This window comes from Palaemon carinicauda, chromosome 11 (genome assembly GCF_036898095.1).
Source record: "Palaemon carinicauda isolate YSFRI2023 chromosome 11, ASM3689809v2, whole genome shotgun sequence".
Lineage (NCBI taxonomy): Eukaryota > Metazoa > Arthropoda > Malacostraca > Decapoda > Palaemonidae > Palaemon > Palaemon carinicauda.
The window spans coordinates 133742814-133750313 of NC_090735.1; positions in this window are offsets into that span (position 1 = coordinate 133742814).

The following is a 7500-nucleotide window of genomic DNA, read 5'->3' on the forward strand; positions in this document are numbered from 1 at the left end:
ATATATTTATATATGTATATATATGTATATGTATATATATATATATATATATATACATATTCTTGCAGACACAAACGAAAGCGAATATGCAACTATAATGAGCCATTGAATTTATATATTTTAACGCAGCATATGTACGTTTTCTCTTATTCAAAGATTTAGGTTTTTCAAAACGGTAAACCATTTGCAAAAAAAAAAAAAAATAAAAAAAAATAAAATAATGATATAAACGATTCTGAAATTCGATGAAATGATTCCTGAAATTTTGAGTATTATTTTTATTATTATTATTATTATTATTGTTATTATTGTTATTATTATTTTTATTATTATTATTATTATTATTATTATTATTGTTATTATTATTTTTATTATTATTATTATTATTATTATTATTATTATTATTATTATTATTATTATTGGAATATAATAGAATACATTTAGTGCTGTTGCTGGAAGCTGAAACATGATATCAAAAACTCCGTATCAACCAGAAGGAAGGCAAGTATTTTCATTTCCATTTCCATTAAACCTTTATATTTACGTCTAGATCAAAAGAGAAGAATGTGAAAAAATAATGACATTTTTTTTATTCATTCCTATTTTTTTTTTCTTCAACAAGAGAAAAGCGAACAAATTTTTTTTTTCAGGAGCATGAAATTTTTGACAATGAGAGCAGAAGTGAGCGTTGAATATAATCCTTCGAACAACATTGTGTAATACCGGTTTTCATTGCTGCTTATTTTGAAGCTTCGAAGGGGAATTGATCCTGAATAAACAGACGCGAATAGCCAGACAAATACAATAAATGAAAGAGTAAATAACAGGTTGAGGAACATGTACCAAAAGTTTACATTCCCGCGCAGTCGTGAATGGATTTTCAAGTCTGTTCGGATTGAATTGATTTTATTATTATTATTATTATTATTATTATTACTATTAATTGCTAAGCTGGAAAAGCACAATCCTATAAGCTCAGTGGCTCCAACAGGGAAAATAGCCCAGTGAGGAAAGGAAACAAGGAAAAATAAAATTTTTGAGAAGAGTAACAACATTAAAATAAATATATCCTATATTATTATTATTATTATTATTATTATTAATTGCTAAGCTACAACCCTAGTTGGAAAAGCACAATGCTATAAGTTCAAGGGCTCCAACAGGGAAAATAGCCCAGTGAGGAAAGGAAGCAAGAAAAAATTAAATTTTTTAGAAGAGTAACAACATTAAAATAAATATCTCCTATATTATTATTATTATTATTAATGGCTAAGCTACAACCCTAATTGTAAAAGCACAATCCTATAAGCTCAGGGGCTCCAACAGGGAAAATAGCCCAGTGAGGAAAGGAAACAAGGAAAGATAACATTTTTGAGAAGAATAACAACATTGAAATAAATATCTGTTATATAAACTATAAACTATTTAACGAAACAAGAAGAAGAGAAATAAGAATAGTGTGCCCGAGTGTACCCTCAAGCAAGAGAACTCTAACCCAAGGCAGTGGAAGAACACTTTGACCGTGTTATGCTAATGAATTATTTCACTCGCATCTGGCCAATTGTGAAGGAGTAATTTCAATGCAAAATTGCGGGGGGGGGGGGGGGGGTTGTTTCGTAGTGATTAATAATTACGATAATTTGATAAACGAATCTCATTAGTGGTACCAACAATGAAATTATTAGACGCTCTAGGACTGCTAGGACTGACAGGTTTAGTCTTAATATTTCCGGTTTACTTTGATTGGCCTTAATCCAAAGGATTGATGAATGACAGTAAATCGTAAGCATATGTTGTACTGTTATTTAGATGTGGGTTTCTATGTACACGTTCATTGCGGTATAGAATATATACATATGTTTGTATGTATACATATGTACATATATATATATATATATATATATATATATATATATATATATATATATATATATATATACATATGTACATACTTTACCTATATTGTTTGTGTGTAATATAATATGCACATATCTGTAGATATTTGCAGACATATAGGTACATGCATGTAAGTATGAGTGTATATGTATTGGTATGTATGTATGTATATGTTCTTGATATACATGGATATATAAAATAATTCAAGATAAAATATTAACAACCTAAAGAAATTTTATGTACTTGTCTGAAGGTCTAGAAAAGCCAGCTTATGTTACCTGCCACTCAAGACACACAAACAAAGCCACTCCAACACCTTCAAAAAAAAAAAAAAAAAAAAAAAAAAACATAAGACAACTCAAACGTCTTGAACTGTCGACCTAACCGCGCCAGGACTCCTCGCTGCTGGGAGGAAGGACGCTGTTGACTGGTACAACACAGGAACATACGCTACTGGGCTCTAAGCGATGTCAGGCAGGGCAGCCGATCGTGACTACGGTCTACCCCAAAGTCGAAGCAAATTCCTTCAAAGGGAAGGCAACCGTGCTTACCCCATACAAATGGGGAAAAACACGTTAATAGAAGAAGAACCCCCCCCCACAATGGTGCCTATTTGTTGCTGAAAACACGGGTGTCATAATTTACTGATGTGTTATTCCACAAATGTACATACTCTCAATATATCATATTTATACTGAAAAAAAAAAATCTTTATCAATGTATTAGTCTTATAGGTGAGGTCTTAACGAAACTGGTCAGGATTAACTCGGTATCTAAATTTTTCTTAGTAGTGGTGTTTATTGCATATATATATATATATATATATATATGTATATCTATATATATATATATATATATATATATATTTATATATTTATATGTATTATATGCACACATACTTTTTATATATGAAGTATATATAATCTATATATATATATGTATATATATACTTTTTATATATGAAGTATATATAACCTATATATATATATATATATATATATATATTTATACACACACACATGTATATACACATGTATATACTGTATATATATATATGTATATATAGATATATGTATGTATATATATATATATATATATATCTATATCTATATATATATATATATATATATATACAAACGCATATATAGCTCAGGGCAGCGAAGCACACCAGCCACTTTTATTCTCTGCCAACGGAATTGAGAACACAGCTTTCTGAAAGTTTAATATTTATTTTCATATTCTCGCACATAAAATTCTCTTCAATACCAAATTCTTCTCTTCCTTTGGTCTCCAGATCGTTCATTTCAGTTTGCTGTATTTTTAGACTAGTTTTAAGTTTTTGAGAAATTATTTTTTTTTTTTCCGCTGTGATTTCAATTTTTGATACCCCGTTCGGTTTGGTCAGTAGCTGACGTCATTCGTTAGTTGGTAATGTTAGTTCCACTGTATTTCATATTCCTCTGCATTCAGATCTTCCTGGAGGATACAATCCACTTGGGTTGATACAAAAAGTCTTCCATTAATTTTATGAGGTTTAGTATCACACGGTTTTTAAAAAGTGTTGTTACTGCTCGGACGAAATTATGGAGTGATTTTTTGGTCGTGTAGTTGAATTATTGTTTGAATTTAAGTAGTTCAAAATAGATACACATATCTTACTGAATAAGTTCACATGAGCACAGTGTGATAGGTTTTGTAGGTAGTAGGTTGGCCAGGGCACCAGCCACCCGCTGAGATACTACCGCTAGAGAGTTATGGGGGTCCTTTGAGTGGCCAGACGGTACTACATTGGATCCTTTTCTATGGTTACGGTTCATTTCCCCTTTCCCTACACACACGCAGCGAAAAGTCTGGTCTATTTTTTACTTATTCTCCTCAGTCCTCATACACCTGACAATACTGTGATTATTAAACAATTATTCCTCTTGTTAAGGATAGAAGAGCCTCTTTAGCTATGGTCATCAATTCTTCTAGGAGAAGGACGCTCCAAAATCAAACCATTGTTCTCTAATCTTTGGTAGTGCCATAGCCTCTGTACCATGGCCTTCCACTGACTTGGGTTAGAGTTTTCTTGCTTGAGGGTACACTCGGGCACGCTGTTCTGTCTTGCTTCTCTTCCTCTTGATTTGTTAAAGTTGTTTATAGTTTATTTAGCAATTGTTTATTTTATCGTTGTTACTCATCTTAAATTTTTATTTTTCCCTGTTTTCTTTCCTCACTGGGCTATTTTCCCTGTTGGTGCCACTAAGCTTATAGCATCCTGCTTTTCCAACTAGGGTTGTAGCTTAGCAAGTGCTTCTACTACTACTACTACTACTACTACTACTACTTATTCTTAATGAAGCCATCTAATTCTTTTAACTAAATGTAAAAAGTTAGCGCATTGTGACATGACCCCCTTGAATGTACTCCATTTCGAGACCCATCTGGTGGAGACTGAATCTGCCGACGCCCTTCAAGAATAATTCAGGATTAAAGAGGATACCTTCCCAGTGTCCATTGCTTTGTTGCTGTAGGATTAGTTCGGAAGGAATAAAGAAGCTGCTTCAACTTTATAACACCACTCAATAGGGATGAGGAATATACGATTACTAGTGTACGCAACCCTTCAAAAATGACGGCTGAATATTTAGATAGATATGCACGCATACATACAGATTCAACCCTTCCCCTCTCCCCGCCCCCTGGTAATTTGTGGAAGATTGTGTTTTCCGAGTGTACCTCTCGGGGTACCCACGAAACCAGGGTATGACTACTCCCTCTCCCCCTACTCGTGGACCAGAGAGATATCGGGTGGTCATTTGTTTGACAATACCGCTCAGCATGACAGTGTATATATATATATATATATATACATATATATATATATATACTTATGCATATATATATATATATATATATATACTTTTGCATATATATATATATATATATAATATATATATATATATATATATACTTTTGCATATATATATATATATATATATATATAAAGTTGTATTGGTGTATATGAATATTATAACTTAGAGTATATGATTTGACAATTAAACTTTTTTTTTAATATTTTGTGACTCGCATTGGTTGTACGGTGTTATTAGAGCTACCATAGCTAATTAGATTATTACTGATACAACCACTTATACTGTTATATGAAAGTAAATATACTTTTGTCTTACTTTATACATTATTTCATATATTTTCATGTAAAGTATTCATTCATATGAAAGTCAATATAATTTTGTCTTATTTTATCGATTATTTCATATATTTTCCTGTAAAGTATAATGTTTCTTATTCATTCAAGTCATGTATTTATACTTTGTTCATGAACCATATTCAATCCAATATATAATACTTGGTTTTTTAGCGTTGATAAATATATCCTTTAAGTATAATGTTTCGTATTTATTGAAGTGATATGTTTATAATTTGTTCATGAACCATATCCAATCCAACATATAATACTTGCTTTTTTTAACGTTGATAAATATATCCTTTAAGCATAATGTTTCTTATTCATTCAAATGATGTATTTATACTTTGTTCATGAACCATATTCAGTCCAACATATAATACTGTGTTTTTTAGCGTTGATAAATATATATTTTTTAATATAACTTTTCTATCTAATCTACATCTAGTAACAAACCACCTGTAATTCACCCCATAAAGAAAAAGATATTTCTCTCTTATTTAAACCACACGTAAAGGAGAATATCTTTTTCTTCACCGTGGGCGAAATCATTTTTATCTGAAACTATTAAGTAGACTTTAAGGGGAATGTTAAAGTTAGGGAGCCATTTAATAATCTCGTGAATATCATTAAGTAAAGCGCTGTTATACAATTGAAGAGAGAAAAGTTTGGCTTAATGCATAAAAACGCACGCATACGCACACTCGCGCTCGCGCGCGCCCTTGATGAACGTTTATGAGGGACATTAGGGAAACTTTTGTGGAGCGAAGGGAATATAGGAGATTATTAAACAATGAAGGTGATTGAGTATAATGAAGTATTATGATTTAAAAAAAAAGAAGAATCGTATCTTTTTTTTTTTTTTTTTTTGTCTATTATGGGATTCCCTCGTAAGCGCTCTTAAAACAAAGTTTATTAATTATATGCATTTTTTATGGCAGGGGGAAATTGTCTGGATATCTGGTAAATGGGGGATTATCTAGTAATTAGAATGCGTAATTTGGTTTTACATAATTTCAGTAATAGAGGAAGCAAGAGGGTTGCTGAGAAATTTGTTCCGAATTGTCTAATTGTTTTATATTTTGTTAGGAATTGTCAAGTTACAGTTTGTGTCTTTTGGGGTTTGCAAAAGGTTTAATGGAAATAGTAAATGGAATGCAAGGGGTTGATACGCTCTTATTTAAAGATGAAAATCTTATATCATAAAGGTTGCTATTATGTGAAATTAAAACTATAATGGCCAAAGGTTTAAAGGCCACTTAGAATGGCAGAGGCAAGGGACAGTGACATTGCCCTGTCGAGCAGGACAATGCCCTAGCCACTGACCAAGCCCCCTCTCCACTAAAGCTAGGACCAAGAAGGGCCAGGCAATGGCTGCTGATGAGTCAGCTGATAGATCTATAGGCTCCCCCAAATCCCCCATCCTTAGCTCACATGGATGGTGAAGCTGCCACGACCAAAGAAACTAACGAGTCTGAGCGGGACTCGAACACCAGTCTGGCGTACACCAGTCAGGGACGTTACCACCTCTGCCACCACAGGTTTTACAAGATTTTATTATTCAAATTCCGAGGAGGGTACTGCAAATGAGTATCTATCCTAAAGTAAGATGGGCATGGTGATAATTAGCTAAAACTACAGTACACTTGACGCAGAAGTAATTAAGCTATAATTACATTTGACGCAGAAGTAATTAAGATATATTTACATTTGACGCAGAAGTAATTAAGCTATAATTACATTTGACGCAGAAGTAATTAAGCTATAATTACATTTGACGCAGAAGTAATTAAGCTATAATTACATTTGACGAGGAAGTGAAGAGGTTAGAACTAAATCTAACCCAAAACTGAATAAGCTATAATTACATTTGACACAGAACTGAATAAGCTATGATTACATATGACCCAGAACCTAATAAGGGTTAATTGCATATGACACAGAACTGAAGAATCTATAACTATATTTAACCCAATACTGAATAAGCTATAAATACATTTGACCCAGAACTGAATAAGCTATGATGACATTTAACCATGAACATAATAACCTGTAATTATATTTGACCCAGAACTGAATTAGCTATAATTATGTTTGATGCAGAACTGAATTAGCCATAATTACATTTGTCCCAGAACTAAATTAGATATAATTACATTTGATCCAAAAAGTAGTAAGCTACAATTACATTTGTCCCAGATCTGAATAAGATATAATTACATTTGATCCAAAAGTAGTAAGCTATAATTACATTTGTTCCAGAACAGAGTAAGATATAATTACATGTGACCCAGAACGGAATCAGCTATAATTATATTTGACCTACAATTGAATAAGCTATAATTACATTTCACTCAGAACTCATTAAGCTGTCATTACATTTTACCCCAATGGAATAAGTCATAATTACATTT